The sequence below is a fragment of the Meriones unguiculatus genome, chromosome 5 (genome assembly GCF_030254825.1).
Source record: "Meriones unguiculatus strain TT.TT164.6M chromosome 5, Bangor_MerUng_6.1, whole genome shotgun sequence".
NCBI classification, from domain to species: Eukaryota; Metazoa; Chordata; class Mammalia; order Rodentia; family Muridae; genus Meriones; species Meriones unguiculatus.
Window position 1 is genome coordinate 127,567,958 of NC_083353.1, and position 26,207 is coordinate 127,594,164.

At 39.9% G+C, this 26,207-nt stretch overlaps 1 long non-coding RNA gene across 1 annotated transcript; it reads left to right on the forward strand.

Moving 5' to 3' along the window:
* The first annotated feature begins 4,742 nt into the window (after window positions 1-4,742).
* On the forward strand, window positions 4,743-24,291 carry LOC132654320 (uncharacterized). The gene is made up of 4 exons (XR_009592002.1): window positions 4,743-4,978; window positions 8,194-8,302; window positions 8,550-8,691; window positions 24,258-24,291. It is a non-coding gene; the product is annotated as an uncharacterized LOC132654320 (long non-coding RNA).
* Window positions 24,292-26,207: the final 1,916 nt, after the last annotated feature.

A 26,207-nucleotide genomic window follows, 5' to 3' on the forward strand; every position in this document is an offset into this window, starting at 1 on the left:
ATCACTGTCACTATTAATGATTCTCTGCTATGCTTGCATACATGAACCAAGGTAACTGTCCTCTGAGAAGCTCCACCTAGCAGCAGATAAAAACAGATGCTGAGACCCACAACCAAATAGTAGATGGACATCTGGGAATCTTGTGGAAGAGTTGGGGGAAGTACAGAGGGACATGAAAGAGAAACTAGCTTCACAAGACCAACAAAGTCAAACAACCTAGGCTCACGGGGACTCAGAGACCCAACCACCAATCTAAATGCATGCATGGATTGGACTTAGGCCCCCTGCATTTATGGAGCTGATGTTCAGCTCAGTCTTTATGTGGGCCCCTTAGCAACTGGGAAAAAGGCTGTCAATGACATTGACAGTTACTTGCTATGGAATGACTTTCACTTAGTAGGGCAAATGTGTCTGGCCTCAGTGGAAAGGGATGCACTTAGTCCTGATGGGACATGAAGTAGAAGGGTAGGATGGCATGTGAGGTGGGGCTCCCTTCTCTGAGAAGAAGCAGAAGTGAATGGGAGGAAGAGGTGGCAGGGGGGAACTGGTATAAGAGGAGGGAGGGAGTTGCAAATTGATATGAAAGTGAATGAATAAATAAATTTAAATTAAAAAAACATAAAAATACTTAAAGCATATGTCAGGTTGGCGTTCATTACGTATTGACTCTAAGTGAGACCAGAGCTCTGTCTTTCCAATATCTGAGCAGTTCTTCATGAACAAAGGCTAGGCTCTTTTAGGCATTTCTTTTGTGTTAGTCTCTCAACCGAAAAACACTCACACATGGCATCCAAAATATCACTTTGAACAGTAAATCAACCGGTGTTCAAGAATATGGTAGCTTGTCTCTCTTGGCAAGTGGGTTTTCTCTCAGTCAGCCTCTAAGAGTTGGTATTTTCCTGTGGTGAGATTGTGCTCTGTGAAGACATGGTGATTATTGCCTTTTTGGAATTGATGCAGAAGGGATGTGTTCATTCATTCAAGTCAATAAAGAAACCAATCAACTTGATGGCAAACTCTTTTGTGTAGTATTGCTCAGAGATTTTAGATAGATTATAGTATAGAGATTTTAGATTTCAGGGATATGCAAGGAGCTCTCTCCTGACTTGAGTCAGAACAGCACTGAGGACTTTAGCCTCAAATAGCTACCATTGGTTGAATGTTGCTTGTGTGCCCATTTTATAATATGCATGAAGCATACTTCATTCTCAGTGAAGATTGTGGTTGTCTTGGTCAGTGTTCATCTGGTCTCACATCCATTCTCATCCATGCTTTATCTATTCTGTACCCCAGAAACTGGCATCTGCAGACTAAGCTGCTTAGGCTCCCTCTTCATCAGATTATGTTACATTGTGATACTGGGAAATATTTGAGTGACATTAGGATTGTGGAGAGTGGAGGAAATACCAGGACCTTGCTCCTTTGCACTGATGGCTTTATGTCCTTGAGGATTCCAGCCTGTGGATCTCAGCTCTTTCCTTTCTGATACAGTGGTTAACTTGTTTCACAATTTGGCTTTCTAATTCTTTTTATGCTTTAGTGGGTGTTTTCCCACATTAAGTTCTTCTGCTTTATGTCATGACCTCTATTATTTTTTCCGGTAATTTCAGAAAGATGGGTGCTGTTTTTATTATTTATAGAAAAATTGAGTGGCCTTTCTCAGAGCATGCAGATAGCTTGCAAGCAAATCTTCACACTTTTGGTTATTTTAAAGCATAGGGGTTAAACTATTATACTCCAACTATGACACATGAGAATGGTTTTCATTAATAATCTTTCCTCTGAAATTCCTGCATCATGGCAATACCTACCATTTCCCACTTAATCATAACTCTCTCCCAATAGATTTTGAGACCTTTTGATAGGAAGCACAAGATATTCATCTTAGGATCCCTACTGCTGTGCTTAGAATTTAGTAAAGGCTTAATAAACATGAACAAATAAAAATATCTGCCATTTGCAAATCCCTAGACAGTCAATCTCATTTTCATCTATAACCTATGAATTTTGTTCTCTACACCATAAGTTCAGCCTACATGTCCCTATTACATCTCAGTTTTCATTTATTTATTTATTTGCAAGAAATTTTATTTTTCATAAGAGAAACATAGGTTCCCAGTGATGTGGGTCCAACCAATTTACTCTGCCCAATGATATGTCTCAAATAAGTTCACCTTTCTATCAAACAGCAAACTTGTTTTCTTCTTTGTTGAATCTAGGGCTTCATGCAGTGACTGGCACATAGTAGGTGTTCAGATACTATTTGTTGTAACTGCAGGGCAGTAAAGAGAACTAAGATCAAATGTAATCACTCAGAGTTGGCTGGGATTGGGAATGCTGGTAAACACTATAAACTTAAAGCAATTCTGGATTACTCGGTAAATAAACACTGTTCAAAGAATTTTAATAAATTAGTGCCATGGTTAACTCTTGAAAAATCATACCGGAATACAGAACTATATTTTCTAGAAATGATATAAATTAAAATACTTGGATAGTTATGAAAAATATCCTACCTTCAAGACACAGAAGAGTTTAATGAGACTGGTACAGTTGAATAGAGCTCAAGTAATATTTCTGTGTTGTATATATTACCTATACAGAGAGGGATGTCTATACATCATATGTATGTCATAATAACCAGGTGTAGCTCTCTGTTTAGGTGTCTGATCTTTTCCTTAACCCTGCATTTTAAAAACTAGATTTGTTGGATTCTTCAACAGATTATAAACTTATTTATTATTTTATTTATTATTTTTTTGTGATTGAAACAATTCTATGTCTCCCCAGGATTCCGTGAATCAGCAGAAAGTGATTCTCTTCTTGAAGGGAAATTGTGAAATTCAAAGAACTTAAGACGGTCAAAGAGCCTATTCTTCACTGACATATAGTTTTATTAACAACTCAACAGATGTCTTTCCATTCTTAAGGGCAGCAGCCTTCAAGTGAGTTGAAAGGGCATCACCTGGGTTTCATTTGCTTTTACTAAAGAAATGAAAAACTTCTTTTGAACCACAATGTCATCACCTTAATGTCAGAGCATAACGAGCTCCAAGGCAATATTTAATAAGTGTTGTTATTTGCATTGGCTTCTTCATTAGAAATCTTTTATTTATAAGGTCATTTAGAATAAAATAACTTTCCTAGATAATATTGTAATATGCAAGGTGCTCATTAAATTGCTTCTAGTCAAGAGTTTGTCTCTGAGATCCAGGCCAGGTTGGTCTACAAAGCAAGTCCTGTAGAGCCAGAGCTACACAGAGAATCCTCCTGATAAACCAAAATAAATAAATCAATAAATAATAAAATAAAATAAGGCTGTTTTGTGTGTGTGTGCTTGTGTGTGTGTTTGTCGGTTTATGTGTATATACAGGCTTGTGTATATGGGCTTAAGTATATATATAAGTGTGTGTACAGGTGAGGTTGGATACATTCAGCTTCGCATATTATAGAAGCCAGCAGTCAGTGCTAAATATTTTCATCTAGAATGTTCAACCTTATGTGTTTTTGATTGAATCTTCTCTTAGTTTGTGATTTACTGCTTTGGCCCACTTATTGCTGAGATGTCATGACCACCATGCCCATTTTGAATAAAAACTTAATTGGAGCTGGCTTACAGCTTTAGAGGTTTAGTTTATTATCGTCACAGAAGGAAGCATGGTGGATTGCGGGCAAACATGGTGCTTGAGAAGGAGTTGATAGTTAAACATCTTGATGCACAAGCAGCAGAAGCAGACTATCTTCACACTGGCCTTATTTTGAACATAGGAGACCCCAAAGCCCACCTCCCAGTGGAACACTCTAAAAATGCTACACAAACTCCAACAAGGCCACACCTCCCAACAGTGCCACCCCACATGGTTTCTAATCATCAGTCTGTAAGAGTCATACCTATGCAAACCACCACAGGTATATCCACTGAACCTGTTGGAAGTTCATGTGTTTACACTGCCAGGTTGGCACATGATCTTTTGCTGGGTTCGCCCACTGTTAGGGTTACAAGCAGATACAGAGAAGCCCAGATTTTTACTTGGCTACAAAGAATTCAAACTCAACACCAGAAATTAAATACTTTGCCGAGTAAACTACCTTCGTATCTGTTCTGGACAGTTTTAAATCAACTTGAGACATTTGTGGACTAATGGTTTAGGCTGTGGTACATTTTCTTGATTGATAATTGATGTGAGATGGCTCAGCTCACAGGAGGAGATGCCGTCAGTGGGCACGCAGTGATGGGTTGTATAGGAAAGCAGACCAAGTAAGACACGAGGAGTAAAGCAATAAGCAGCATTCCTCCACACACTCTGCATGGCTTCCTGCCTTCAGTTTCTGTCCTGATGTCCCTCAGTTATGAACTATGATATAGAATTGTAAGTTAAAATGAACCTTTTCCACTCTAAATTCCTTTTGGTCCTGGTATTTTATCATAGCAACAGAAACCCTGACTAGAACAGCCTGGCCCTAACAGGCCAATTTTTTTTTCTTAGAATTATTTGTTACAATTCGGTAAATAATTTAACAAATGTAGAGTTTAATGATTTAGCAACTATTCCCCTGCCGAGTTGTCTCCTTTAACCTTCACATGAAGGTTTGTGCCTAGTTTTTACAAATTCCTATGCCATGTTTTCTTGATATTCATCAGAGTCTAGCATTTTTTTTTTTTGGCAGCAAAATGAAGAAGAGTGGATCTGAGGAAGAAGGGAGTTTGGGGAGGGAGGGACTTGGTAGAATGGAGGGAGAGGGAGTATCATTGGGATATAATGCATGAGAGAGAAGAAAAAGGAAACCATTCAACATCAGAAAATAAAAAAAAGGATTAGTTTTACAGTTCAATAAATAATTTAACAAGTGTCTCCTTTCTTGGAAAGACAGAAGTAGGATATTTAAAGCACTGGTATCTGGAAACAATCAGAACAACACGGCAGAACTTGAGAAAATTGTTGAAAACCTCGGGGTCAGATGCATTGCCAAGATCAAGGTATGGATTGTTTAGATATATGCATGTATATAGGCATAAGAACCTTTAAAATAAGCATTGAAAATCTTGTAACATTGCTCACCTAACATTAAGTTTTGTAACAAATGCCATTTTACCCAAATGTGTTGTTAAAACTTGCCTTAATCAAACTGGTTTTATATTACAGATATATAACCATTATTATTTATACAGGAAACTTAACCAGAAAGCTTTCGAGGGTCTTAGAGAAGAATGGGGTTTTAAATATTTTAGGTATACATTATGTCCTGGTTAAGTTTAGTCTCCAGTCAGAAGTCAGCCCAGTGCTCAGCCTTCAGGGGTTCCTGACAGAAGGTAAGGGGTCACAGCTAGGAAACAGTTCCACAGTTCTACAACAGAGACAATCTGTTGATTAATATGCAAAGATGAATAAATGACCTGGTCAGACAAGTATTTCCATCAGGCTTTGGCAAAACAATCATTGTTTGTTAAAAAAAAAAAAAAAAAAAAACTATTCTTTTTCTACTGTTTGAGTTTTATTCAGTATTTTAGAGACAACCACTATTCTCATAGCTCCAAAGGCATCTTTACATCACAAAATGTGAACTTACATTAACACAGGAAATGTGAGTACTGGCCTAGTTTCTGCAGAGCCCTTCAAACATTCCTCTCAAAGGTGCTGCCTCTTAAGTCATGGTCATTTTACCTTTATTCACATGTAGTGAAATCCATAGATTAATGTAAACAAGGCTTCAGATATACCCCTCAAAAGCACATTTTTCTGCAATGATGTATGTGTTAGTGGAACTCAGAATCCCTTGATTCCTTTCAGTTTTCACATGATTCTGAGGAGCCCAGGCTCCTGGCTCCTAACCTTCACCTGATGCTTACTTGATATGCCATTTTTTACATTTTCTATAGCCTGTTTATATTTTAGTGTTTCTCTATATGAAAAGGGTAATAGTAGTCCTACTTCTTAAAATTAAAAAAAATCTTATGGAGACTTCTCTCTTTGTGTTTATGTCTGTCTGGTTCTGTCTCTGTCTCTCTCTGTGTGTGTGTGTGTGCTCACCCTTCAGGGCTACCCTCTACTAACGGTATGAAGGATTAGACACAGATGCTCACATACACCAGGCAACTTCTCTATCCCATATCTACAATTACTTCTACAACTTTAACGTGTTTCCATTTATGTAAATTTATGTTTGATTTTATGTAAATAAATGTTTTGGCCTCATGTATGTTCGTGTATCAGGTGAGTGTCAGGTATCCTGGAGGCCAGAGGAAAGTATTGGTTCCCGCAGCTGGCATTACTGGTGTTTTTGAACCATCATGTCTGTGCTGGGAACTGAAGTCAGGTTCTCAGCAAGAGCAACTAGTGCTCTTAAGCACCGAGCTGCATCCACAGCTTCATGTATTAGGATAACGATGAGCAATGTGGTTATTGGTTACTAGGATTAATAGTTTGTTGAGAAAAGTCATCAGGCATCTATAATCACAACTTCTCAAAGTTAGTTTCTGGTGTCTTAGTTCAGGTTCCTCTTGCTGTGAAGAGACACCATGACCACAGCCACTACTATAAAGGGAAACATTTAATTGGTTCAGGCTTACAGATTCAGACATTCAGTCCATTACCATCATGGAAGAAAGAATTGTAGGACAAAGGCATACCTGGTGCTGGAAAAGGAGCCAGTAGTTCTACATGCATGTCAGCAAGTAGCAGGAAAATGGTGACAGTGGGCCTGACTGGAGCTTCTGAACTCCTGAAAGCCTACCTCAGTGAGATGCTTCCCCCAACAAGGCCAAACTCCTAATAGTGCTACTCCCTGGTGGTCAAGAGTCAAATTTGTGATCTTATGGTGGCCAGTCCTTTTCAAACCACCAAAACTACTTCAGAGTTTAACAAGAGTAGATATTGGTGTGAATGTAAGAAAAAAAAATTTTAAACCAAGCCTTTAAAAGAGTAAATTTAGTCGTAATTGTTTAAAATTATCAGATATCTTTCTTTTTTTTTTTTCTTTTCAAATTTAGTACTATGTAGAACATTAAGGTAGTCAAACGGTCTACATTGTCAGACTGAATGAAAGTCCTGGCTCATAAATTTAGAAATATAATAATTAAGAAAATTTCCATGATGGCATTCATGGGTTTCAATCATACTTGGTGACCTCCCAAGTACCAAAGTTCGTTCTCACTCAGTGGCTAAACAGATTGTGCTGGTTAACTTAAACAGGTAAAAGAAAACTAAATCAAAACTCATGAACATCAAAATAGAACATCTAGAATCAACGGTGTTGATGGGAAAGAGGGGAGAAGAGAGGAAGAAAATAATCATCAGTAAATATGTTGATAAATGAAATCCCCAGGCAATAAATTTAATAAATAAAGTGTATTAACAAAAAGAAAGGAAATAATTTTCTGTAGAAAATGACCTGAAGCAGCATGACCATTTGTCTTTTTACTTTCTGCACAGAACCAAACATTTTAGAGATAGAACAGTGAGCTCATTAAGTTTTAGCTTTCTCCTCCAAAATACAAATAAAATAAGTGATTTCCCCAAGTCTAATTATTGTTTTAATATGATAGGCCTTGGTTTAAATATAAAATCTGAATTACAAAACTAAGTGAAAAATTTTAACTGTCAATCACATCCCCTGAAAGATTTGCAGCGGGAAGAGTGAACTTCTCTGTAAATGGCATTTGAATTTTGAAGGAATATGTCTACTGATGGAATTATTCTATATTAGAGATGCAGAGTATTTTTGAGGAATACTGAACTTGTTTTTCCCAAGTTCCCAATTATTTTTGTTTGCATATGTTTCTGCTCATGTTTATCTAAATTAATTTGTACTTGTGACACTATGTTATGAGCAGTAAATACTAATCAAACACAGTAAAATTTGAGCACACAGCCACCCTTTATCCTGTACCTGAGGGACCCCAAAAATGTTCTGCCCTGCATTTCTATGCTATGAATATCACTAGGACTGCTGAGATTAAGTGTTTCAATGAACACGCAGCAAGACTAAAGTCCCAGACCACTTTGCTGTGGCCATTGCCTCCAGTGCTGAGAATGTAGCTTTTTGTGCCTAAGAATGTTGAAAGAGACGACTGAGTATCAAACTGTCCCAGGACATCCAGAGATCTGTCATCCCTGCAGAGAGAACATAGCAGTCTTGATGCAGAAACAATGTCCTGGTGTAATTCTGTGTTCTGTTTCTTTCCTTCCTTTAAAGGAACAACACTTGTCCTGCAGATGCCGTACAATGCTGAAGTCTCATCAATAGCTGTGTCTTCCACAGAATAACTCCATGTCACACCTCCATGTCTTTCTGTATGAATAAGGTACAATATTAAAGAACAAAGTCATAACTATTGAGAAATTTCACCACCTGTAACAAACTATTCTGTTTTTCCAGAGTGAGGCCATTGTGACAGAGGAGAGATTACATTTTAAAGTTTCCTGCAGGTTCAAGTGCTCTTTGAGTTGGACACCATCATCTACCTCATGGTAGAAGCTGTTTTGCCAGTTGATGGCAGATGTATATGTGGAAAAAATGTTCTCAATTTTTCTTAATTATCTTCTTCCTAGATATTTCTGTTGGCATTAACATGTACATATATACCCAAAGGACTATCAGGAGCCTATATAAATTCCATGCTCACACAAATAGAGAGACAGTTCAGTCTCTCCACATGAATAGTTGGAGTAATCAGTGGGAGCTTTGAGATGGGTGAGTTACTTTTACATTTACTTATTTTTATATACTAATAGTTTGTCCTTATTTCCTGCATTAGAGTATATAGTCTGAGTTATGTGCTTCCTGATAATTGACTGCATAGCCTGGTTTGTTGTGAAAAAGCTCCCTATTTAGATATCCTCATGATGGCAAATAATTATTGCCACACATTTTGATAGAGGCCTTTATTCTGATGAGGGTAGAATATTAGGAGTATTATTATCTAATTCTACCATTTAATAACCCAAAGAGATCCTAAGGGTTTTTTTTTTTTTTTTCTTTTCTGTATTGTTAGAATGTTGCTGTGGGAGTTTGGAGGAACTTATGTTACAAATGAGAGAGCAAATGTTTCTATTATTCTACTGTGTCTTCGAGGCTTTCCACTCTTAGTTACTAGACCTCCAGTGAAAACAGGAAGAATGTCTTACATAGGCATTACACAGATTCTCCTCACTTTCTGTGTCTTATATGAAGCAAGTGTGAAGCATTGGTTATCCACGATTCTAAAGGACACAGTTTTTTAGCTATGGGAGACACTCTTGAAGGAGTAAAAGTTTTCCAGGCAAAGAAATGGACAGGCAAATATGAAGGGAAGATTTGTTCAGAGAGTGAAGTGTCACATCATTTGGGGATGAAGTCAGCCCAGTTTTAAGAAAAATTATAACATGAGCATGGAAAAGTGTGCAGGGATGAGAAATTTATTTATAGAGTCCGTAGCTTGCTGTGTTGTATGATTTTTATATTTCAGATGGCAGAAAGCCAGTTGGGGTCAGGAGTAGATACTGATTTTTCTATGCAGAGGACTCTTTATGAAAACACAGTGACATTTCAGGATCATATTTAATTGCACACAATTAAGCTGTAGAGGTGAACAGAAAGTCAGTTACACTGAAGTGAAATTATCAGAATATTTAAACAGCCTGTCTGACAGTAATCTTTGTGCTTTCTAACAAGGTAAATAGCATCTAAATCTGATTTTCAAGAGATTATTGGCTCCATGGTGTTTTGTAGTATTTATGACAACAATGCCAGTATTTATACTATTATCCTATGCCAGTATTTATACTGTTGCTTTTCAAGCAAAATCCTAATGTTCCATTTTACAAATAAGGACTCAGGAACTAGATGCTGGTGTGGAAGTCTACTGGACAGAGAAAGCATATGGTTGACCTTCCTACTCAACCAACATCACAGAAGGAAAAGTCCTTCCTCCGTCTTCACTCTGTTTTAAATACCATTGAACACTCCAATCCCTCCTTCCTTTGTTCTTTTATGTTCACACCTTGTCAGCTGTTTGCTTGTTCTGCCTCTTGACTTATAGTTGGCTTTATTTAGCTTTTGTTTACACAAAGTTGTGTAAAAGTGTGTGCTGCATCTGATCCACAGCACAACTCTTTGTTTACAACAAATAGAAAACTCTTGTGCTAATGGTGTGTACTAGACCTGAGCCACACCATAAATCCTTGTTTACAAGAAACAGAAAGCTTCTGGGTTAAAGCTGTGTGTTAGGGCTGAGCCCCTCCACAACATTATACTTTTATTGGTTTATGAATCAAGATTTATCATGTCACTACTGCATTCTGCTCTACTATGAACAAAAATGATAATATCCTGTTAATGATTATTGAAAACAATTTTTGCCCAAGCTCATGAAAAATTTTATTATTTTTATTCATTTTTTTGAAAACACTAATTTCTGTGAACTTCCTGGGTTTCAGACTAAAGGTTTCCTGTTTAAGTAGAAAATATTAACTATTCATATTACCACTAGCTGTGTCAGGTGACTTAAGGGGAAGTCTTTAGTAGAAACAATTGTGAGAGGATGCAATTCACATTGATCAATGGTAACAGCATTTGGTGAGCATTTCCCCAGGTAGTTTTACAAGCAAGCTGACCATAGAATGGACCACATCTTACCTCTTCCATGGATTATTTGAGGGGCATACCAAGGCAATGTAAAAGGTAAACTCAGGCTAATGAGAGCAGAGACTTTTTTCTTTTCAACCAAAAATATTTCTGACAACATTCTGTGCATTCAGAAGGAATACAGCCTTATGCTAGAAATATGCACCGAGAGTTCAAACCGTCGATATACTGCAAGTTTACCTTCTGCGTGATGACCTCAATGACAGAGAGAGTGTAATAAGAAGACAGAGGTAGGGCACACAACATTCAAAATTCTGCAAATTCTCTTCTGCTTAGATAGTAGACTAGAGAGAAAGAGAATTGGAAGAAATAAAAAGTCTTCATAGAGCTCTCAAATATGTAAGATCACTTAGAATTATACTATTGTAAGACCTGGGGTCTCACAGCTCAGGAGTTCAATCGTGCCCTTCCCAGAAACTTCCCCAGACCAAGACTCGTTGCAAAAGCAAGAGGTTTATTAACCATTGTACAACGGGGTCACCCTTGCTGGTCAGCAAAGAGTGGCACCGGGAGACAAAGGCCTTTAGGTTTTTTTAAAAGAAAAATTGCGGGAAATTTGAAGTTTTAGTTTTGGCAATTTAGGATTGGATGAGGAAGCTATAAAGTAAGAAAATTGGTTAGTCTTAGGTGCTCAAGCTTGGCCAGTCCTGCCAAGTGTGGATGCAGCTGCACTTTAAGGTGGGGGTGGTTAGCTCATCCTTGAAGATTAGGGCTGCGGGCTCTTGGCCGGAGGTCAAAAGCTACTCAGAAGAAGTCTAGGTTCGTTGCTAAGAAACGTTATCTCAAGGACAAGGGTCTGGTCCTTCTTTTGCTGAGTGAAGGTCATTGCTTGCTTGCCCTTTTTTTATATCTGTCCTCACAGATAGGGTCACATTCCTTCACTCTCTGGAAAGGTACTAAGAGGCTTTAGCTTAACCTGGACCTAAAACTCAAAACTATAGGCTTTAGAAGACATATAGGTTACAAAGTTAGTCTAATCCTTTCATTTCCCCCTTCTCCTTGTAACTGCTTCAATCATGAAGCAGCTGCAGAGTGAGAATTTTATCTTAAGAAAAAAATTTTTTTTTGACTCAACATTTCAGCCTATAGAATGGGACAATGGGCCGATGATCCGTCTTCTGGTATTTCTTCATGCTGATGATGGATCGTTGAAATCTCAGTTTAAAAGAGGCTGAAATGCTGGTCAAAAGTTGGGGAGAGTACATGGGTAAAGATTACTAGGAGCCAGTCAAAGGCTGGTCAATGAGGCAGTCCTTAACAGTCTCTGGTTAGTTGATCCAATTGAAGAGACAGGGAGCAGTCATGTCAGCTTCCAACAAGTCCAGATTTCAGTTTGCAGCCCAGAGTCAACCAGGTGAAAATCTGCTGAGACAAATTCAGACTAGAGACAGAAGTTAAGATTTGTCTGTTAAATGGAAAAAGTGAGGAATCCCAACACCAGGGAAAAACTCTTCTGGGATCCATTTGAGCTATGCCAGATCTAGGTCTTATGACCTTTTGATTTTTATAAACTCATATAAATTTTTGGTACACAAAAGGAAACTCAGAAAAGTAACATATCAGCAAATCTAATACAGCAACATTTTGAGAGTAACAGATAAAAACTATATCCAACAGAATTGGTACCAGTCAGCTGTTTGTTTTATATATTTTATAAACAACTTAAGTGTGTCCATGTGGCAGCCTTTTTGGAGTTAACAGCATCTGAGCAGCGGAACTCAGCTTCTTGGCTATTTTTTAAAGTCCAGTCTCTCACAGACTGACCTTGGTGGTCTTACAATGGACTGCTCTGACCCTGAGAAACTCCGTGCAACCATAGTAACCAGACAGCAGGCTCTGTGCAACCTTGAGTAAACCCTCCTATATTTTGGCTAAGTAAAATTGCCTGCGTGAGAAACTGCTTGTACTTTTTTTTTTACTTAACTGTTAACCTGACGTCCATTAAATTGACACTTTGATCAGTATGTAAACCAACAGTTTTTTAGATTTTTATAACCTGAAATCCTATATCCTCAGACCCTATATAAACCTTATATTTTTTTATTTAACTATTAATATAAGACATTGGCAACTGATGTAAAGCTTGTGAGCAGGGCAAACCTGTTTTGTTTTGTTTTGTTTTATACAAAAGATATAGTACCCAGTAGTTTTAACTAACTAATGAACTGTCCAATGAGCTGATAGTGAACCTAACTGTCTGCTCTTTAACTGCCAAGTTACTGTTAACTAAGCCTAGCCTTTCAGCCTAGCTGTCAATGTGATCAGAGACCTGAGAAGGATAAATTATGAGCTAAGTAAATGTACCAATCAAAATGACAGAGATGACTAGTTAGTCCATCACCTAGGCAGTGTCCCTGGCTCATGTGGTCTCCTGGCTTTCTGAGCAGAGGCAGTCCAGCCATCAGGCATAGAGGATGAGAAACTGCTGCTGTGGAAAGAGGAACAGGAGAGATTGACCTCACCTTGCCTCTCACAATGTGAGACAATGGCTCTTCAGGTGTCCCCGGCTTTGTCCACAGTTTAGGCTGGGCCCTAGCAGTGGGCCAGTTGGGGCAGTATTGCCCAGTGGTTAGCATACCACAATCCAGAGTTGCAGTCATCTGTCGTTGTCCAAATCTTCTCGGAGACCTTGGGGAGCTACTGCCAGGATTTTGGGACTTTCTGTCACAATAAACTTACATATGTTAAAATGCCATATTTATCAAAAGAGATGGGGAAGGACACTTCATACTCATCAAGGGAAAATTCCACCAGGAAGACATCACAATCCTGAACATCTATGCCCCAAATACAAGGGCACCCACATTTGTGAAAGAAACATTGATAAAATTTAAAGCACATATAGATCCACACACATTAATAGTGGGAGACTTCAACACCCCACTCTCAACAAAGGACAGGTCAACCAAACAGAAATTAAACAAAGAAACAATGTCTCTGACAGAGGTCATGAATCAAATGGACCTAACAAACATTTACAGAACTTTACACCCAAACACAAAAGAATTTACCTTCTTCTCAGCACCTCATGGAACCTTCTCCAAAATAGACCACATAGTGGGTCACAAAGCGAGCCTCAACAGATACAAGAAGATTGAAATAATCCCATGTATCTTGTCTGATCACCATGGAATAAAGCTGGACCTCAACAATAACAGAAATAACAAAAAGCCTACACACACATGGAAACTGAACAACTTGTTAATAAATGACAGCTGGGTCAGGGAAGAAATAAAGAAAGAAATTAAAGTCTTTCTAGAAATCAATGAAAATGAAGACACAACATACCTGAACTTGTGGGACACAATGAAAGCAGTGCTAAGAGGAAAGTTCATAGCACTAAGTGCCTTCAAGAAGAAATTCGAGACAGCTCATTCAAACACCCTAATGGCTCACTTAAAAACCCTAGAAAAAGAAGAAGCAGACACACCAAGAAGGAGTAGACGGCTGGAAATAATCAAACTCAGGGCTGAAATCAATCAATTGGAAACAAATAAAACAATTCAAAGAATCAATGAAACCAAGAGCTGGTTCTTTGAGAAAATCAACAAGATCGACAAACCCTTAGCCAGGCTAACTAAAAGGCAGAGAGACACCACCCAAATCAACAAAATCAGAAATGAAAAGGGGGATATAACTACAGACACTGAGGAAATCCAAACAATCATTAGGACTTACTTCAAAAGTCTATATGCCACAAAATTTGAAAATCTAAATGAAATGGACAATTTTCTTGATCGATTTGACTTACCAAAGCTGAACCAGGACCAGGTAAATCAACTAAATAGACCTATATCCCCCAAAGAAATAGAAGCGGTCATCAAAAGTCTCCCATCCAAAAAAAGCCCAGGACAGATGGCTTCAGCGCAGAATTCTACCAGACCTTCAAAGAAGAGCTAACACCAATTCTCTTCAAACTATTCCACAAAATAGAAACAAAAGGAATATTACCAAATTCATTCTATGAAGCCACAGTCACCTTGGTACCTAAACCTCACAAAGACTCAACAAAGAAAGAGAATTTCCGGCCAATCTCCCTTATGAACATTGATGCAAAAATACTTAATAAAATACTTGCAAACCGAATCCAAGAACACATCAAACATATTATCCACTATGATCAAGTAGGCTTCATCCCAGGTATGCAGGGGTGGTTCAATATACGGAAATCCATCAATGTGATCCACCATATTAACAAACTGAAAGAAAAAAACCACATGATAATCTCCCTAGATGCTGAAAAGGCCTTTGACAAAATCCAACATCCATTCATGTTCAAAGTATTGGAGAGATCAGGGATACAAGGCACATATCTAAACATAGTAAAGGCGATATACAGCAAGCCTATAGCCAACATCAAACTGAATGGAGAGAAACTTAAAGCAATCCCACTGAAATCAGGGACAAGACAAGGCTGCCCACTCTCTCCATATCTCTTCAACATAGTGTTGGAAGTCCTTGCTAGAGCAATAAGACAGTTGAAGGAGATCAAGGGGATACAAATTGGAAAGGAAGAAGTCAAATTATCACTAGTTGCAGATGATATGATAGTATACGTGAGTGACCCCAAAAACTCTACCAGGGAGCTCCTACAACTGATAAACACCTTCAGCAAAGTGGCAGGATACAAAATTAACTCAAAAAAATCAGTAGCCCTCCTGTATACAAAAGACAAAAGGGCTGAGAAAGAAATTAAGGAAACAACACCCTTCACAATAGCCACAAATGACATAAGGTACCTCGGAGTAACCCTAACCAAGGAAGTCAAAGACTTGTATGAAAAAAATTTCAAATCTCTGAAGAAAGAATTAGAAGAAGATATAAGAAGATGGAAAGATCTCCCATGCTCATGGCTTGGTAGGATTAACATAGTAAAAATGGCCATCTTACCAAAAGCAATCTACAGATTCAATGCAATGCCCATCAAATTACCAACACAATTCTTTACAGACCTGGAAAGGAAAATTCTCAACTTCATATGGAATAACAAGAAACCCAGAATTGCTAAAACAATCCTCTACAATAAAAGATCTTCTGGAGGTATCTCCATCCCTGATCTTAAGTTGTACTATAGAGCAACAGTTTTAAAAACTGCATGGTACTGGCATAGAAACAGAATGGTGGATCAATGGAACCGAACAGAAGACCCAGAAATAAACCCACACACTTATGGACACCTGATCTTTGACAAAGATGCCAAAACCATACAATGGAAAAAAGATAGCATCTTCAACAAATGGTGCTGGTCTAACTGGATGTCTACATGTAGAAAAATGAAAATAGATCCATACTTGTCACCCTGCACAAAACTGAAGTCCAAGTGGATCAAAGACCTCAACATAAAACCAGACACATTAAATCGGCTTGAAAAAAAAGTGGGAAATACCCTAGAACTCATTGGTACAGGGGGAAACTTCCTGAACAGAACACCAACAGCACAGGCTCTAAGAGCAACAACCAATAAATGGGACCTCATGAAACTGAAAAGCTTCTGTAAAGCAAAGGACACCGTCATCAAAACAAAGCGACCACCTACAGATTGGGAAAGAATCTTCACCAACCCTTTATCTGACAGAGGACTCATATCCAGTATATATAAAGAACTAAAGAAGCTGAAAAGCAGCAAACCAAGTAATCCACTTAAAAAATGGGGAACAGAGCTAAACAGAGAATTCTCTGTAGAGGAATACCGAATGGCAGAGAAGCACTTAAAGAAATGCTCAACCTCATTAGCCATTAGGGAAATGCAAATCAAAACAACCCTGAGATTTCACCTTACACCCATGAGAATGGCCAAGATCAAAAACTCAAGTGACAACACATGCTGGAGAGGTTGTGGAGAAAGGGGAACCCTTCTCCACTGCTGGTGGGAATGTAAACTTGTACAACCACTCTGGAAATCAATCTGGCGCTTTCTCAGACAACTAGGAATAGCGCTTCCTCAAGATCCAGCCATACCACTACTGGGCATATATCCAAAAGAGGCTCAAGTACACAAAAAGGACAGTTGCTCAACCATGTTTGTAGCAGCTTTATTTGTAATAGCCAGAAGCTGGAAACAACCCAGATGCCCCTCAATTGAAGAATGGATGCAGAAATTGTGGTACATCTACACAATGGAATATTACTCAGCAATGAAAAATAAGGAAATCATGAAATTTGCAGGTAAATGGTGGGATCTGGAAAGGATCATCCTGAGTGAGTTGTCTCAGAAGCAAAAAGACACACATGGTATATACTCACTCATATAGACATACAACATAGGACAAACCCACTAAAACCTGTGCATCTAAAGAAACTAAGCAAGAGAGAGGACCCTAACTAAAACGTCCAATCCCCATCCAGAAAGGCAAAGAGGATGGATATCAGAAGAAGAATAAAACAGGAAACAACCTAGGAACCTACCACAGAGAGCCTCTGAAAGCCTCTGCCCTTCAGACTATCAAAGCAGATGCTGAGCCTGATGGGCAACTGTTGGGCAGAGTGAACGGAATTTTAGGTAAGAACTGGGAAATAGTAAGAGCTGGAGAGGACAGGGTCTCCACAAGGAGAGCAACAGAACAAGAAAATTTGAACATAGGGAACTTCCCAGAGACTCATACTCCAACCAAGGACTATTCATGGAGATAACCTAGAACCCCTGCACAGATGTAGCCCAGGGCAGTTCAGAGTCCAATTGGGTTACATAGTAATGTGAAGAGGGACTGCCTCTGACATACTCTGATTGGCCTGCTCTTTGATCACCTCCCTCTGGGCGGGGGGAGCAGCCTTACCAGGCCACAGTAGAGGACAATGCAGCCACTTTTGATGTGAACTGATAGACTAAGATCAGAAAGGAGAGGAGAACCTCCCCTATTAGTGGACTTGGGGAGTGGCATGCAAGCAGAGGGAGGAGTGAGGGTGGGATTGGGATGGGAGGAGGGAGGGGCTTATGGGGGGATGCAGAATGAATAAAGTGTAATTGATGAAAAATTTAAGAAAAAAGGGAAAAAAATAATTTAAGAACCTTAAATGACTTTCAAAATTGGAGGAAAACATGGAGTTAGTCAATTGGCATGGAGCACGTCTCGGCCCTGGGGGCAATGGTCTCCTGAACCTACTCAGACCTCGGACACCACCACTGCTAGTTCTAGAACTGACGCAGGATGTTCCAACGAGGGGTTAAGGCTTCTCATAATATTTCCTATAAGCCCACACCTGTTTGTCTATATCCCCCATTTTTATTCATTATTAGCCAGATAGAGCCAAGTAATTGTGGTAATGATACTTGCTTTTTTGCCCAATGCTGGAATGCTAGTAAAGTTAGGTATGCCCTGGTTACTCGCATGCCTCACTGGGTGTCTATGCCCATTGATGCCCCTCACGCTATGACTCTCTTCAGACAGAAAAGGGATCTTGGAACTACAGCCACCATTGTTACTACCATCTCATTGACGGCTGTTGGAGCTACCACCAGGGCATTAGCCATGAGTCATACTGGGCAGACTGCTCAGACCCTGAATAATCATTTAGCCAATGTAGCTCATGCCTTAGTTGTACATAAAGGAATTAATGCTCAACTAAAAGGAAGCTTGATGGTGTTCAATCAGAGGATTGACCTCTTCCAGGAGCAAATTGATACCCTATGGCAAATCGCTCAACCTGGCTGTCAATGAAAGTATGCTGGACTTTGTGTCACTAGCATACAACATGAGAATTTTTCCTGCGCTGCAAATCTGTCTAAACAATTGTTGAGCTATATTTTAGGTAATTGGACTGGAGAATTCGATACTACGATGGAGCAGCTGAGAGTGGCCATTGTCACAGTAAATTCTACCGGAGTGGACACAGGACTAGCCACAGGATTATCAACATGGATTGCTGCAGCCATGAATCATCTGAAGGAATGGGCGGGCATGGGAGTGTTAGCAGGCCTTCTGGTGTTGGTCTCCTTGGTTTGCCTGTGGTATATATGCAAGATTAGAGTCTCACAACAGTGTGATGCAGCCATGATCATTCAGGCCTTTACAGCCATTGAAGCAGGACATTCTCCCCAAGCATGGTTGGATACCATAAAAAGCTAAAATGATACGCTCAGGATGCGAGGCTAAGCACTGCACTCAGGGTCAGCCGCTTTGGACCCAGAGAAGAGCATGTCTGATTGCATGCGGGTTGATGCCCCAGGTCCCGCCTCTGAGAAAAAGGTATTGGACGGGTCTGATGCTCTTTGGGTGGATGACACCTAAATGAACATCTGTACAAAGTCCCAATTTATTTCTAATATCAGAGATCAGACCTCTACTCTTGCCTGATGCGTCTAAAACAAAAAGGGGGAACTGTAGAGAGCTGCGGAATGCTATGCCTTAAAGATGGAGCTGGTTTCCGCCTTCCACCTTCCCGATGGTGAGTGCTCTCTGTCACGAACAACTCCACATTTGGCTAAGGCCGAGGATCTGGCTTGCTTCCATGTATGTGGACCTATCTGCATTGCCCCCGTGGCACGCCTGGGTTGGCTACCCAGAGGCTATTTAAGCTGTGGGCTGGCTTTCCCCGGGGTCCGAGGATTGTTCAATGTTCCTGAATAAACTGCATTGAAAAAAAAAAAAAAGAAAAAATAATGCTGGTTCATAAGAAAAAGACCTCAGTTGGAGGCTATAACTAATGAGATATAGTGACCATGACAGATCAATGCAGGTGGACTATCCTATAAAAATCATTCATAATTAGCAAACCTGGGAGAAATACGCCTGGGAATATAAGCCTTTGATCATAGCTTCTGGAAGACGGGAGGCTCATGTCATGTCCTGTGCACGCTAGTGAGCTCAGCAGGTATTGGTCATTAGTTCCAAATTCAGGACAACATAGAAGGCACTGATCAAACTCTCAGAGACAAAGGATAAAATTATAACTACTAAACAGGGGAGGGATGGTGTCAGAGATGCTATGGAAACACCTCATAGACCTAGGCTGTTAACCAGGCATAAAAAAAATAAAAAAATAAAAGGCATGGTTTCCTCCTTTGGAGAGGCCCCTAACCCAACCAACGGGTATTCAGTTGTCTCCATAAAAGCAGTGCTACGAAAAAAAAAAAAATGCCATATTTATCAGATCCCTGATAAGCTTGAGGGCCAGCATATCTGAGTTACTCTGTTTTTATCATCTGTTTTAAACTGTGTCCTATAAAACAGTATGCTATTTAATCTAGTTCTAGCATATTTTTGAGATGCATGTTTTAGAACTATATATTTTAAGACAAATAGGCAAACTTTATAGTTACCCATCCTAGGCTTAACCTTAAAAAAAACCCTATACAAAGACACTAGGTAGAGCTCAACATCTTAACCAACTGCAGTCGTTAGCATAGCTTTAAGTCTGCTCTTTCTGAACTAAAATTAAAGCAAACATTTTAATCAGATACAGTTTATAGAGGGACTAGCAAATCTTGCTGATCCTACCACTTTGTATTAAAATTGAACAGTAAAAAGCTTTGCACTTAACACTAATCAGAGGACTGAACATAACTGAGAGACCTAAACAAAATGGTGGTAAACTCATGTCTCCACCCTCTTTATCTCTGAACCAGCATGGCGGCTGGCCACGTGTAACTGAACTCAGCTGGAAGTCCTAAACAAATATGGCAGCAAAACTACAGCTTCATGTGCTCTCTATTTCTGAACCATCATGGTAGCTAGCCATGTGTTAGCACAGGCTGTGACTGACAATACCAATAATAGCCATTAGGTGCTGTTGATGATACAGCAAACACTGTGGAGCATCCATAATCCCCCACAACCAAAAGTTTTAACATAGTGATCAAATAAGTTTTAGAACCAACTGCATAACAGAACAGTACAGAACACTGTTTTTTTTTCAATGCAGTTTATTCAGGAACCTTGAACAATCCTCGGACCCTGGGGAAAGGCAGCCCACAGCTTAAATAGCCTCTGGGTAGCCAACCCAGGCGTGCCACGTGGGCAATGCAGATAGGTCCACATACATGGAAACAAGCCAGATCCTCAGCCTTAGCCAAATGTGGAATTGTTCGTGACAGAGAGCACTCACCATCGGGAAGGTGGAAGGCGGAAACCAGCTCCATCTTTAAGGTGCGGCATTACACAGCTCTCTACAGTTCCCCCTTTTTGTTTTAGACGCATCAGGCAAGAGTAGAGGTCTGATCTCTGATATTAGTAATAAATGATCATTCAGGCCTTTACAGCCATTGAAGCAGGAAATTCTCCCCAAGCATGGTTGGATACCATAAAAAGCTAAAATGTTACGCTCAGGATGCGAGGCTAAGCACTGCACTCAGGGTCAGCTGCTTTGTACCCAGAGAAGAGCATGTCTGGTTGCATGCGGGTTGATGCCCCAGTACAGAACACTTTTAAACTGTATGAATTATTTTAGCCATACCAAACCTATCAGCCAGAATTTTTTTCCCCTTAAAAGAGCATAAAAAAACATTTTGCAATGAATAATCACCAGCCTTTTAAATGAATTATAACATATTTAAATACAGTTGTTTTTTTTTTTTTTTAAATCATATTAACTCTCAGGCTTTATATAATACATCCACTAACCTTCTGCAACATCCTATATACCTTCAGGTTCCTAGCTTTCTTTTTCTGGCTTAACCGACATTTTTGTTTTAGACAAGCTATTTTTTTTAATATCTCTTGCTCACTCTCTCTCTTTTTTTTTTTTTTTAGGCAACAGAAAAACTCCCATTAATTTTTTTTTCCCAAGGGTTGGGAAACTGTTTTAAGTTCGTTGTTGGACTACCCAAGAGTTATTGCTTAAAAAATCTGATAAACTGTAAATGTTTTATCCTCTTAAACATCTAAACAATTTTTAAAACTCGTCTCTGCAGTATCAAAGCAAAGTATCTTTTTTAGGAGTGAATTTACAAAGCATAACCATAATTTTAAAAGTCGAAACCAGATTTTAAGACCAAAATTTATCAGTGAAAACAACCCAATCTTCAGAACCAATATCAACTTAGAATAAGACTTTCCTCTTATCCTAAAAGGAAATAAAATCATTTTGACTTAGAGATTTTGCAACCTTTGTTCTTTTCCTGAGCCACACCATGTGGCAATTTACATTGTTGTTATTTAAACATATGCATTTATAGACCCTACAAACACATAGGCACATATACGTGTTTAAAACAAGAATTTGAATTTAACCTTAAAACATACCCAATTATTTTTTTTTTTATCATATCTACCATTGAAGACCAGTTGAAAACAATCGTATAATGGCCATATATTTAAACAGACAGACTCAGCTGTAATTCTAAACATTACAGCAAGTGCAGTTTTTTTTTTTTCTAAATTACTGTTTGATCTGTAAGTTGCAAGCCCCCTAGGTGGGAGGAGGGAAGAGAGGAGCAAGAGGGCGTGGTGAGCTCTTGCTGCTCACTTCCCTGCTAAGCTGGCATGAAGGCAAGGGGGAGGAGTTTTTCCTCACTCTCGGCAGCCAGAGCAGCTCCTATCATGGAGCAGCTACAGTGCCAATCCCCGCCTAGCCATGTCTAAGGACTTCCACCCAGCAAGCCCATGAGCCTTGCCTGCTCCCTTGGCTCCCTTGTGAGCTCTACTGTAGCTTACCTCCCCCGCAGGTCCTGAACCTGCTTCCTGGCTGGGCCTCTCCCCTCCCCCGTGCTCTTTGGCTGTCCATCGCAACAAGGGGCCACATCAAGCCCATGCCCTGCTGGGTGTGCACTGTTATTCCACAGACGCTCAAGTGCCTGAGCACTGCCTGCCCAAGCTCCAGCCCCAGCTCCACATGTCTCCCCGGCCACCCGAAAGCACTCCCTCCTTGGCTCCCTCGGGAGGGAGAGCACACTGCTTGGTGTCCTGCCATGCAGCCATGTGCACTCCCGGGCCAAGTTCTAATTTTAATTATCCTCTGTCCAAATTTTTATCAGTCCAAGTCTACAAAGAAACAGACACAGAAAAATACATACATACATGAGAAACACAGGATTTAAATTGCTGGGGGAGCAGAATCTCTCGGCTCCTCCCTGTTCACAGAAAGGGGCAAGCTGAGTGTCCTATAGGATGTCCCATGGACTTGGCATTAATGACATGTCTGTCTGCCTTAATGAAACCATTCCAGGCAAGTGGCCTCAAACCACTCAGGGGACTCGAACCCCTTCTACAGATGCTCTCAAGCTAGAACATCTCCCTGTCAAAAGAGTCAGAGAGGCAACAACAACAGAAACACAAAGAATCAGGCAAGTAATCAAACAAGGACACCCTTGTGAGTGGTACCACAGTGCTCTGATAGAACGGCTGCCTGGTGGCGGTCGTTCTCTACGAAAATCAGACGGGAGGAGGACCGTCTCAGATCCAACCTCCCAAACGGAAAGTGGGCGTCCCCAGTTCCCAGTCAAGTGATATTCTGACACGTCTGTCAATCGCAATGACTGATCAGATGACCAAAAAGGTCCAGATAGGCGCCTAAACTGAAACAGATTGGTACCACAGAAATCTAATTGAGAGGCTGCCTCATGGCAGCCATCTCTGACAAGAAACAGATTGGTAAGACAGAAACAGACTAACCTGTTCCGAGCTTGACCTCCGAGTTCAGTCTGATGAGGGTTGGGGAAGGGGCACGCCCTTTCCCGGCCAAACGCACCAAAAATGTAAGACCTGGGGTCTCACAGCTCAGGAGTTCAATCGCGCCCTTCCCAGAAACTCCCCCAGACCAAGACTCGTTGCAAAAGCAAGAGGTTTATTAACCATTGTACAACGGGGTCACCCTTGCTGGTCAGCAAAGAGTGGCACCGGGAGACAAAGGCCTTTAGGTTTTTTTAAAAGAAAAATTGCGGGAAATTTGAAGTTTTAGTTTTGGCAATTTAGGATTGGATGAGGAAGCTATAAAGTAAGATAATTGGTTAGTCTTAGGTGCTCAAGCTTGGCCAGTCCTGCCAAGTGTGGATACAGTTGCACTTTAAGGTGGGGGTGGTTAGCTCATCCTTGAAGATTAGGGCTGCGGGCTCTTGGCCAGAGGTCAAAAGCTACTCAGAAGAAGTCTAGGTTCGTTGCTAAGAAACGCTATCTCAAGGACAAGGGTCTGGTCCTTCTTTTGCTGAGTGAAGGTCATTGCTTGCTTGCCCTTTTTTTATATCTGCCCTCACAGATAGGGTCACATTCCTTCACTCTCTGGAAAGGTACTAAGAGGCTTTAGCTTAACCTGGACCTAAAACTCAAAACTATAGGCTTTAGAAGACATATAGGTTACAAAGTTCGTCTAACCCTTTCATTATCATTAGTGAAGAGTGTCTAATTTTTCTTATCTTTCCTTTTTGCATAACATGAATAGGGTAAACATTCTCATCAATTAAAAATATGTAGTTTGCAGAGAACTTATTTAAATATTTGGTTCTTTTCATAAATTTTTTGTGTGTTTCCCAAGGGCAGGATAATCCAGAATAGAGCTTTAGCATTCTCCAGAGAGGAGGAGAAACTTCCTTCAGTTTCACAATTGCTTTACATATTAAAACAGTACACCAAACATCCGAGGCACCCATTGCTGCACTCTTAAGGTAGTCGTTAAACAATGAAGCCTAGACTGTAAGTGCTAGAGAGGCTATTGACTAACAGCTACCAATACTTTATATAAACAAACATTTTCATTCCCCTATCCAGGAAACCTTTTGTTGATAATATTCGTGAGTTATTTTGGAAGGAAAATTCACAGACCTATCGTGATTGGTGTTGGATGTATAATTATGGGCCTAGGTTGTTTCTTTTCTTTTTATTTTTTTTTTCTCTTCAACATAGTTCTTTTTTTATTGTTTGTTATTATTAGTTACATTTTATTAACTCTGTATCCCAGCTGTATCCCAGTCCCTTATTCCTTCCCAATCCCACCCTCCCTCCCTCAGCTTCTCCCTGCCCCTTTCCAAGTCCACGGATTGGGGAGGACCTCTTCCCCTTTCGTCTGGCCCTGTTTTATCAAGTATCTTCAGGGCTGGCTGTGAAGTCCTAGCAGAACTGCTCCTCCCTTGGGGCGTGGGGAGTCAAAGAGCCTGCCATTGAGTTCCTATCAGAGATAGTCCCTGTTCCCCTTACTATGGGAAACCAATTGGTTATTGAGCTACCATGAGCTTTGTCCGAGTAAAGGTTCTAGGTTATATCCACACATGGTCCTTGGTTGGAGAAACGTATTCAGAAAAATAGCCTGTGCCCAGATATATTTGGTCCTTGTGGGGCTCCTATCCTTTCCCTGTCATACTAACTCCCCTTCTGCTGAAGGTTTGGTTATGAGTCTTAGTATCTGTTTTGAAACGCTGCTTGGTAGGGTCTTTCAGTTGCCTTCTGTGGTAGACTCCTGTCATACGTCCAATGCGCTTCTCATTTGTCCTTCTAAGTGAGGATTGATCATCTTACCTCGTGTCTGCTTTCTTGTTTATCTACTTTAGGTGTATAGACTTCATTATGTTTATTATATCTTGTAGGTCTATATAAGCGCGTATATACCATGTTTGTCTTTCTCCTTCTGGGATACTTCACTCAGAACCACATAAAGTACCTTGGGGTGACACTAACCAAGCAAGTGAAAGACCCGTTTGAGAAAAACTTCAAGTCTCTGAAGAAAGAAATTGAAAAAGATATCAGAAGATGGAAAGATCTCCCATGCTCATGGATTGGTAGGATAAACATTGTGAAAATGGCCATCCTGCCAAAAGCAATCTACAGATTCAATGCAATTCCCATCAAAATACCAACTCAATTCTTTACAGAACTTGAAAAAAAGATTCTCAGCTTCATATGGAGAAACAAAAAACCCAGAATCTCCAAAACGATCTTGTATAACAACATATCATCTGGAGGTATCTCCATCCCCGATCTCAAGCTGTACTACAGAGCAATAGTAATAAAAACTACATGGTATTGACATAGAAACAGAAAGGTGGATCAATGGAACTGAAAGAAGATCCAGAAATAAACCCACACACCTATGAATACTAGATTTTTGACAAAGCAGCCAAATCCATTCAATGGAAAAAAGACAGCATCTTCAACAAATGGTGCTGGTCCAACTGGATGTCTACATGCAGAAAAATGAAAATAGAGCCATATTTATCACCCTGCACAAAACTAAATTCCAAGTGGACCAAAGACCTCAACATTAAACAAGATACTCTAAATCGGTTAGAAAAAAAATTGGGGAACAGCCTAGAACTCATTAGCACAGGAGACAACTTCCTGAACAGAGCACCAACAGCACAGGCTCTAAGAGCAACAATCAATAAATGGGACCTCATGAAGCTGAAAAGCTTCTTAATATTACTACCTCATTTCCTCATGGGCAGGTAAGTATTCCAGTCCTTGATGATATTTTAGGTTTAACTTTCACTTACAGGAAATGAGGCTCAGAATTCCTCTCTGGGAGGAGCAGTGCTCTCTCAATGTACAAAAGGCTAATATGGAAATTAGAAGATGTAGTGTTTGTTCTGCCAATACAAGTTGTGACCCTAGTGACCTCAGGTATAAAGGTTCCATCCAGTCCATTTGTGAAGTGGGGACTTGAGACATCACTTTACAAAATTGAGACATATGGATGGATTCTTGGAGTCAACCAAACCTTGTGCT